Source organism: Vigna unguiculata, chromosome 10 (genome assembly GCF_037176805.1).
Source record: "Vigna unguiculata cultivar grain cowpea cultivar isolate G323 ecotype 2 chromosome 10, ASM3717680v1, whole genome shotgun sequence".
Lineage (NCBI taxonomy): Eukaryota > Viridiplantae > Streptophyta > Magnoliopsida > Fabales > Fabaceae > Vigna > Vigna unguiculata.
Window position 1 is genome coordinate 9,149,613 of NC_140801.1, and position 10,728 is coordinate 9,160,340.

Sequence of the window (10,728 nt, forward strand, 5' to 3'; positions counted from 1 at the left end):
TAAGTTTCATCATTTTCACAATCTTTAAAATTCTTTTCCCGTTGATTGTTGCTTTAGTTCTTCGACTATATTGAGAATATTATTTTATATTTATTTTATTTAAATTAATTTTTAAAAAATATTTCAATTTTAAAAAATAGTTATTATTTTAACTTAAAATTGAGATATCATAAATATTTAATATTTAATATATTATATATATATATATATATATAAAATACAATAAATTCCTTCTTATAAATATATCATGTATATCTTTCGTATTTTGAAAAGTCCTAAAACTTAAAAAATAAAGTTGTGTTTCTTTGGGATTTCTCACTGATTCAATTTTTCGTTTTATGTAAGTACTGAATTTCCATATCTGTCACATGTAAAGCAACAGGCTCGTTATAGGTTGAATTCTTTGTTAATTGTTGCATCTTATAATCCCTCCTATATTTTTTTTACATGTTTATCCAAACATTGGTCATATTTATTTTTAGATTTCATATCAAATAGTTGACTATTTAATTTGGCTTGGAATACGGGACATGACTATTGATTTTAGGAAGAAAAAGTTGAGCTACGACCAGTCACATACTTAAGTGGCTGTGAGACTATCTGTTCGATGTTGTTAAGAATTTCTTTTTCATAATATTCTTAAATTTAAAAGGGAGGATTTTTTTATATTTCTCACTCACAATTATTTCACTAACCCAGAAAAAAACTTTTATATTTGTGTATTCATGTCTGACATAGAGATCATACATTAAAAATATCGGTCACATATTTGTAAATAAGTCATCAATATTTATGTTTGACCTCACATAGTCAGAAGTAAATTTATGTTTGGTTTAAATGAATTAGACATAAATTTATGTCCGACTATGTGCGTCAGACATAAATATTGAAATTTACGTCTAACATAGAGGTGTCAGACGTGAACCTTAAGTTTTTAATTTCAGCTAGTCTTCTCTAGTACTTCCAACTTTGTGCGAAAGGGCTTTGAGTTTGTTTGCCTCCATTTCTTTGTGCGTGAAAACCACCAAAGGTACCAAACGTACCATTTTCGTTTGCCTCCATTTGCGTTTCTCGAAAGCTTGAAACCCTCCCTTTTACAACAACGATGTGTGACGACAGTGGTCGACGATGGTCTACGGTAACACCGTGCAACAACAGTGTTCGACGATGTTTGTTTGCCTCCATTTGTGTTTCTTGAAAGCCTGAAACCCTCCCTTTTGCAGTAGCGGTGTGGTATTCGATGGTGGTCTGCAGCAACATTGTGCAACGATGGTTCCGACGATGGTTTGTGATGACATGCGACGATAGAGGAGGTTACGTAGCTCTTTATGAATCTTTAAAAAAAAATGTTGATTTGACTTCTATTTTTTTTTTTACAATTTTGAAAACTCTTTTATGTTTTTTTGATATTTTTAATTATTTGGAAATGAGTATCATGCGACGCGAGCGACCGGACAAACACTAAAAAGTAATCAAAGAAAACTATTTTTTTATTTTAGTTTTTTATATATATTTTTATTTTCTGAAGAAAAAAAAGAATTTTGAAAATTTGTGTTGGACAAACACTAAAAGAAATGAGGAAAACTATTTTTTGTTATGAGTTTTAGAATAAGAAAAAAAAAGCGTATAATATTAAAACAAAATATAGTGAAAATTTGGGAATGCATAAATAAAAAATATAGGCACTGACATACCTTTTAAACGTTTGAGTTCCTTTTCTTCTTTATCAATCTCATTCTTTTGTTCCCTACAGTATAACTACCTTCTCTCTCTTCTTATTTTTACTACATCCTCTAATAAGAATTTTGCTCTTCTTCCCCTAAAAGAGATAGAAAGGAGGTGTGACTGTGTAAGGGGTAATAAGAAAGATAGAAGTGTAAAGAATGTTTTTCTTTTCTTTTCTCGATTTCATATGACAGACCGTGTATTTATATTCACATAGTGCAATATCAATGTAATCCTAGCCTTAATTGTAATGAACAATATAAGGAAGGAATTGGTGATAATAGCACCTACGAGAATCAAATCACAACAAATAAGAGCACAATATCAATCCTCACCAGTAATATTGATTCTAATCATTAGAAGAGATATTGCTTTTAATTATTAGAATCATATCACTATTTTCTCTATCAGAAATAAAAGGTAGAAAAGCAAAGAGTGAGAACAAAAACATGTTTGGTTGTTAGGCTCATGATAATGAGTGTGATAATTAAAAACCAATTGGGTTCTTCCTCTTTTCTTTTTCCTTTTTTTTTTCTTTTTTACATCTCTTTTTTTTTTCTTTTTTTGCTAAAATTAAAGTTTGAAAATATTTGAAGAAAAGTTTATTCCACTTTTTTTTTTATTTACCATTAATTAAAAACTTTTTATTTTTTTTTCCGAAAATAAATTTATTCACCTGACTGACTTGTTCATTAAATCTCTTACACATGATAGATTTAATAAGTTTAGGACGAAATCAGGTATTCTGGATTGATATATGTTGATATTTGTTTGACTTGTTAATTTTATTGGATCATGTGCCTGTTGCATTTAAAGTGATAAATTCTCCATGTGAACTACCAATATTTCAATTTGTTGAAATCGCAAAATCAACACATAGATTTCACTTAAACTGTCAAAATCTGCCTAATGTGTGATCTGGCATGTTTTTAATCTATTATTTTTCATAAAATAGCACATAGATTTCACTCAAATTGTCATAGCATGAATTCGTGTGATATGAAATTTTTAGTCTGTTAAATTTGGAAAAATAACACATAGATTTCACTTAAAACTGTCACTACACTCAATTTGTGTGACCTAGTGCATTTTTAATCAACTGACTTTGTATTTTTATGTGTTGATTTCACTTATGTTGATGTGGATTTGCTCGAATTGCATTCAATTGATTGACCTGGTCAAATTACTTATCACATGACTTTGTTTGGACTATAGTAGCAGTAAATCTATGAAAATTAATTGACTGATTATTAAAATCAACACGTTGATTCTATAAATACATGCATAATCATCATGCATTGACACTCATATCTACTAGTAAGAGCCAAACCTAGATACAATATGCCTCAAAGACAGAGAAATGTTTAATCAGATGAGGAGATTTCCACTCCACCCACTCCATCCTCTCCCATTACTATGAATCATGGAAAATTTGAAGCATGGTTTGAAGGCTATGAAGATAGGATTCAAAGCTTCCTGATTGAGATTACTAGAAAGCAAATAATCATCCGTAAGGTGTTGTGTTTCTCATGGCTAAGGGTTGAGAACTTTGAAGCCTTGCAATAACACCTCAAGTCACAAAAGCTTAAGATATTCCTTGAGCTTTTGGGCAAGATCTATCCGAATTTAGTGAAGCTTTTCTTTGCCAATCTTAAATTCAACAATGTCATACTGAAATCAAGTGTGAAAGGTGTTCAAAGGAAGATCATAAGGCAAACATGGAAAAATGTGGTTGGGCTTAGGCAAAGAGGTATGCAAGTCCGCAAAGGGTAAACTACTACAGTGGATGAATTCAACAAGGTTCAATACTTTAATCAATGTGTGTGTAATCTAGGGGAGCAAACTCACAACTTTCATTTGGGAAGGCTTAGTGTGGAAGAAAGATTGCTAGCCATGATGGTGACCAAAATTATTATGCCTCGGAAAAGCAACCATTTAACCTTGAATGAAGGAGACTTAGTGGTGATGTATTGCATTTAGAATGAAGTTGTTTTTGATTAGACCTACACTATTCGTGACCACATGATGAAAGCAAAAAGGCTCAAAGATTTCAAGTTGCCCTATGTTGTGCTTATCTCCAAGTTCATTGAGCATTTTGGAGTAGATGTGGAAGGAGAACTTAAGGAATCAACTGACTTGCTAAACCATGTTTCCATACTCAACATGCACATGATGGGATTTACAAAAATTGGCAACACATGGCTGGTAGAAGGTGAAGTTGCAGCAAATGTTGAAGTTGGTGCTCATGATCATGAGGCTGGACCAAGTGGAACAAACCAAGATGAAGATGATGCCTTTGATCCACAACCTATGGCATTGAGATTTATCATCCTCCAGAGGATACTAGTCTTGCATATTCACAGTTTGAAAGGATGGTTCTCAATCAACTTCAAGAGCTAAATGCGTCATAGAATGCTCACCATTCCTACTACACTATAAGGTTTCAAGACCTGGATGATCAGATCCACAATGTCCATGACCTGCTTTCTAATGTCTACAATAAAGATAACCTCAAGAATGACTGAAGGGGATGGCTCATAGATCATGCATTGCATGTTGGTGTTGCATTCGTGTGTTTATCTCTCTGCTTCTAGTTTTTTAGTTTAGTGTTTCTCATTTTAAATCGAATCATTATGTTAGTTTCAGCTTCAGTTTATTAGTTTTGTTTCTTCTTTTATGTTTCGTTGCATGTATTCACTATTAGTTGTTTTGATAGTTTGTTTTGTTGGTTAATGAATGAAAATTTTATCTTTCCAAAAATAACTACTTCATTACCTTAATTTGATGAATCCAAAGTGGGAGAAAAATTGAGATAAAATGAGTAAAAGTGTGAAAAATTGGATATGTCATGCATTGGATACCAAACCTAGAATTGAACAACTATTGGAACTATGTAATACTGCAAACTGGATCTAAAATCTTAAGTTAAATCACAACAATGATAGGGGGAGCATATGCATATGTGAAGTAATGCATGCTTGTGTGCTTTTGCTTGTATGTATATATGTGTGTGTATTTCTTATATGCAAAAGCTTTTCAGGTTTCTCCATGGATCTTGTCTCATCAATTCAACTCAAGAATGTTGGCTTCATCAAATCAAGGGGAGAATGTTAGCACAAGTTACCTTGGTGCAAGGATTTGATGAAGCAAGTGCATGAGATCACATGAGGTTGATAAAAAATTGATGAAGATGCATTGATGATCAAGCTTCTAGTTTGTTGAATTTGGAAATGACATGAAGACCATGAAGTTTATATGTTGTATTATATTTGTAGACTATATGACATAGGTTAGATGTCATTTTGTCTTATGTGTGTTTTCAATCTGTTAAAAAGGTTTTTAAGAGGTTAAAAGGCTTGCTGCATATAGTTTTGGTATGAATGTATTCAATGAATTGAATTGTTATTCAATTGATTGATTTCACTTAAGTCAAGTGAAATCAACAGATTGTACAGACAAATCAACATGTTGAATTCATTTATGACTAAGTTATATAAGTTGGTTTTCAGAGAGATTAGGAACAAAATGAGATTGTTTAGCGCAAAAAACAATCACACACTTCTGGAAAACTCTTTTTCTCTCAATCACACAGTTGTGGTTGTAGAATGAAGATATTGATTGATCTTGGAGACATTTTAGCTTGGTTGTAGCTTGAAGAACACGTGTTTGGTTGGCTAAGGAGAACCCCCATCGGGTTTTGTGGTTCTTGTGCCTCTATAGTGTTCTCGGTATGATTCCAGATATGTAAGTGAGTTTCTAACAGTGCTAGGGATAAGATTTTTGTGGGATTCAAAAATCTTGGTGTTTGCTTTATTCAAAAGTGTAATCTTTATGTGATTTTGTAAAACTTTTGATAATAGTGTGAAATTAGGCTCATGTTGTCTTGGTAAACTGAATGTAGCTCTATGATTGAGTGAACCGGTATAAAAACAAGTGTGTGATCTTCTTTTTCGTGTCTTGTTCATCATTAAAATCTCAAGAAAACCAAGCAAATCAATCTTTGTTAGGTGTGCATGTGTTTTTACGTTATCTAGTAGTATACTGAATTTGGATATATTGATTGGCACATATCTTGATTGAAAAAGCACGTTGCTTGGGTGAGATTCGTGCATTTCACATTTCTGCATAATTTTCCAGAATATTAGCTTATTGATTTCATATTTTAATTTGTTGAATCATAGTGTATGAACAAATTAACATGTTTTTTATTTTAATTAGTTGAAAGTGTATTCTCTTGCAACATTTTTTTTGATCTTGTGGTCTGGTTGATTCAAAGAAAACGGTTCTTAAGCTTTCACAAAGTTTTATAAAGTCAATTCAAACCCCCCTTCTTGGCTAAACCAACCATTTCAATACTAACAAGAACCACCATCATTTTCACTATCTTCATCCTTACCATTATTAACTCTTTTATTCTCCTACTACCTTTCAACTTCATCTCCATCTTTCTTACTCCACACTACATTGTCACATAATCAACACATCACTTTTGTAAGACTCGTGAAATTTAATTAATTAAATAAATAATTAATTAATAAATGCGGGTGTGAGAGCCTTTGTGGCATTTAGTATTGATTGATGTGACGTGGAAAAGTACTAGCTCAAATGGTTGAGAGTACTTTAATTGTGTGAGAGGACTTGGGTTTGAGTCCTATGTATACCAGTTGTGTATTATTTAATTATTATTGATTTTAATAATATGATTGAGCATGTTGAACGAGGAGATAATAATAGAATTATAGTAGTCATCACGAAACATGAATTGGTTAATTGGTTGTACATTGATTTGGCATTTGGCATGGTTATGGCTTCAAACCTTAGTGAACCCAAATTAAGCTTTCTTTTTGCTAAACTTGATTTTGGCAAAGAGGAGAACGGGTAGAATCCCTAACAGCCACGTGAAGGCAGCCAAAGGGGCTGAAAAACAACTCCATAATGGCCTTGAATGACAATTATCATTAGCATTAAACCCAATTTTCGTTTTTGATAATTAACCCCCATTAAGATCTAATTAAAAGGCAATTTAGAGGTGAGAAAAGGGTTTTGCTTGGTCTCTGATTGTACTGCACGTAGGGAGAGAAAAATCAGAGTGAAGAGAGTGTGTTGAGTGAATCATTGAGGCAGATTTGAGAAGGACTAAGGGAGGCTATTGGAAACAAGAGGGAATCTAGAGCCATTCAAGTTTTTAAGCAAAAGGATCTAGGTAAGGGGAGTTACTCACGCTAATTTTATGGTAATCATGATTTGTATGCGATATGTATCTGATTTTGTCCATGAACCTCTACTGTATGTACATTTTCGCGTTTCTGGAAAATTTCCAGAAACTGCCTAGCGGGCTATTCATAGCTTCCAGGCGGCACATGCAATTTTAGCCTAATACTGGGTCCCTGAAGAGGAACCGCTTGACGATAAACTCTCGACCGCCAGGCGATGCATAGTTGATAAGCTAGTTTCCTGTGGTTTGATGAAGGGCCTAGCGGTAGGGGAATCAACCCGCCAGGCGACGTGAGCCGTTTGATTCGATTTTGACGCTCTGTGCATTCTGGAATGATTATGATCAGAGGGAGAGTTGGTTTCAGTTGAGTTGTGATATTTAATATTAAACTTCTAATGATTTTCGCGTAATTGGAGGTTAAAATTGATGGAACAGTGCGAATATGGTTAGGGTTGGAAAGCCTTTGGGTGTGATTGCTGCGAGTTTCAATTGGGGGTGAAATTCTAGTAAAAACAGGTAAGGTTTGAGTGTGAGTTGTACGAAAGTCTGAATGTAGGGAAATCTGCGTGAGAAATGGAGGAAACTGGCAGCGAGGAAACAAACTGGGGAATTTTTGGGAGTTCTCGCAAGGTGGAACCAAATATGGTAGTCGTCAAAGACTTAGGCAAGAATTGGAGCCACTATATAGTGTATGAGATATAGACTTGACACTTGTATATTGTTACATGGTTAGATTGAATTGGTGCTAGTTTCCTTATTAGAAATCTTGGGTCAAGAATCTAAAAGGTAAGGAAAGAAAAAGATTTGGTAGTGAGATTAAATCCCCTGGGAATTAATGGGTTGAATTGGTAAAGTTTACAGCGGGTGATAGGATCTATTGAAAGTGTACCATCAGAGTCGGAGAACCTAAATCAGAAAGCTTGGCTATACAGATACAACGTCTGGCGACAAAGTGGATCCGCCAGGTGACAGATGTGAAAAACAGAGAGCACCTGGGTCGCATGCGCCTAGCGGTGTGAGTGTTTCCGACAGGCGATAGCCACAAAATAGTGGGGTCTAGTGTGAGTTCCGCCTGCGGTAAAGGTGGTTCCGCTAGGCGGTTGCTGTAGATTCAGGGGGCTCCTAGAGTGAGTGTGCTTGGCGGTGTGGGATGTCCCGCCAGGCGGTGTTTGCAAGTGTTGGTAGTTATAAGGCGCTTCGCGCCTGGCATTAGTGTCCCTGCAGACTGTTTAGAAGTGGGCAGCCCTAGTGGTACGTGTCCCCTGCCAGGCGATTTTACTCCAACAATATTGGTGTGCGTGATCTACAAGGCTTTTGGTGATGATTCAAAGTTGAGTTTGTTGGTGTTCCTTGAGTTGAGCTCGGAACATATCCCTTGAGTTGAGCTTGGGATAGGGGTTAAGCACGTGGCATCCCTCGAGTTGAGCTCGGAATGGCATCTCTCGAGTTGAGCTCAAGATGGTGGATGAACACGAGGAACCCTTGAGTTGAGCTCGGGTTGGCGAGTGTTGTCGATGTGAGTGTGCTAGTGGTGGCCAATACGGATGGGTCCAGATAGATTGCCCTTCTCAGTAGTTAGCTGACGAGTTTGGTAGTCTTGAGACATTGTGAACTATGTTCGTATTTGGGAACTCTACCTGGCATTACAGTGTATGATCCGTAGAAATGGTTTCCCGCACGTGCTCTATCGGTTGTGGGCGATAGGTATGGCAGCAAGTCATCTTGAGGTAATCACTAGAAGATCTAGAACACGATTCACATGGTTGTGGCCATGTGGTATGAAATCAAAGGGTGGGATTCATTTGAAACGATTGTGTTGCATATGTAAATGTGTTGTATATGTGTATGCATTTTTATATGTTTTATCTGTTAAGCTCACCCTATCTACTTGTGTTTGGCGATGATCGTGTACGCGGTACACATGAGCAAATGATGTTGTTGTAGGTGGTTCTGGTGAGGCTTAGCTTCGGAGCGAGGATAACTTGGGAGTTTTATGTTTTATGATTTTGGAATAAATTGTAAACACCTATGGATGTTTTATCATATTCTTGTTTTGTAAATTATGGATTGCGTATTATTTATTATTTAATAAAGTTTTAAATTTCTCGCGCTTTTGGGAAATGAGGTTTTATTAAATGTAGTGTAATTAATATTATCTCTATTTTATTATTTAAATCCGTAATTAATATTATCTCTATTTCATGTCTTCCATTTCCATCAGTAAATGCACTCCAAGATAAGTTTTATAGCAAGAAAACCCATCCTTTATTTTATCCACAGAACACTAATGTATATACATACCATAAATACACTCACCTAAATAAAAGGTCAAAATAGTCAAAATATCAGTTCTAAACCTATCCATCAAATAATGTACATAATAACGTTCATAAATAGGCTAAAAATATATCTCCTAATTAATAATAAAATAAATAATCATAATGGTTTAAAGAATGTAGTGTGGAAGTGTCTGAAGGGGTTCCAAGTGTCATTTGCATTTTAACTTAGGCTTCGACTAGTTTTAGTTTTAGTCTTCATTCAATTATTGTTCTTATGTTTGTTTTATATTGTTTTTAATCTTTGTTTCAAGTCTCCATAATAAGTAGGAAAGAAAATTTTTTCTCACTTAGTTGACCTACCTTTAGTATTAGAAAATTCACACACTTAAAATTATTTTGAAATTTTTATTGAGAAGTTTGGTGAAAGAAATCTGAAGATCTTTGGCTAGAAAATACTTGATTTCTAAAATTGTGCAAGTGACTCACCTCTTTTTCCATCGAGAATCTAAGTAAATTTTACCGTCTTTTCTCTTTAGAAATTTCGCTCAAATAAATTTTTTTTCTTCTAAAAATTGGTTTTGCCAAATTATTTTGCTAAAAAAATGAGTTGTTACTCTAGTGTTAGGCATGATAGATTTTAGGAACATAGTAGAATACATGTTAGTTATAGTGAGGATGAGTTGCATTTTAGAGCAAAAAATGGCATCCCTTTCTTTGGTAGAAAAATTGATCCAAATTCATAATTAGCTAGGGAGAAAAGGGAGAAAAACTTTATCTATTCATTGTGAGGTGTAGTAAATATCATATAGTTAATTTTTGTAGTTCTAAGTTTGTAGGACATGCATGTAAGTGGTGGAATTATAGATAGTATGTTGTTGAGATTTGAAAAAAATCACCAAAAAGGGACTGGCATGAGTTAAGAGCATGTATGAGGAAAAAGTTTGTTCCACCTACTTTTCAGAAAATCCAAGAACTTAAATGTTAGATGAGAGAACTCATGGAGAGACGAAGAGAATTTATCATAAGTGAGAAAGTGTTCTTTCTTAGAGAAAAGGATTTTAAAAAGAAAGTTCAAAAGCTCTTGAGAGATAAAAAGAAAAGAGGGATAAAAAGGTGGAAAGAGGGACAAATACAACTAGAGATAAAAATAAGAGAGATGGAAACGAGAGCAAAAGAGAAGGGAAAAGTTCTAAGAGCTAGAGACAAAAGGAAATTCTAAGAACTATAGTTGAGGAAGCTAGAGGAGTAAGAGAGGAGGAAACTAAAAGAGAAGAAGACAATAGTCGAAGAGAGGAAAAATTGAAAGAGATAAAGGAGCAAGAACAAAGAGATAGGAAGGTGATGGATCCAACCCAAGCCCATTTCAAGGCCCAATACCAAAACAAGGCCCAAGGCCAAATAAAGGCCCAATCATTAAAGGAATGCTTAAGAAGATTCAAAATGCTAGTGATGGTCAAGATCTTTCAAGGCACAATGGAATCAAGCTACTTTTTGTAACATCCCGTCAGG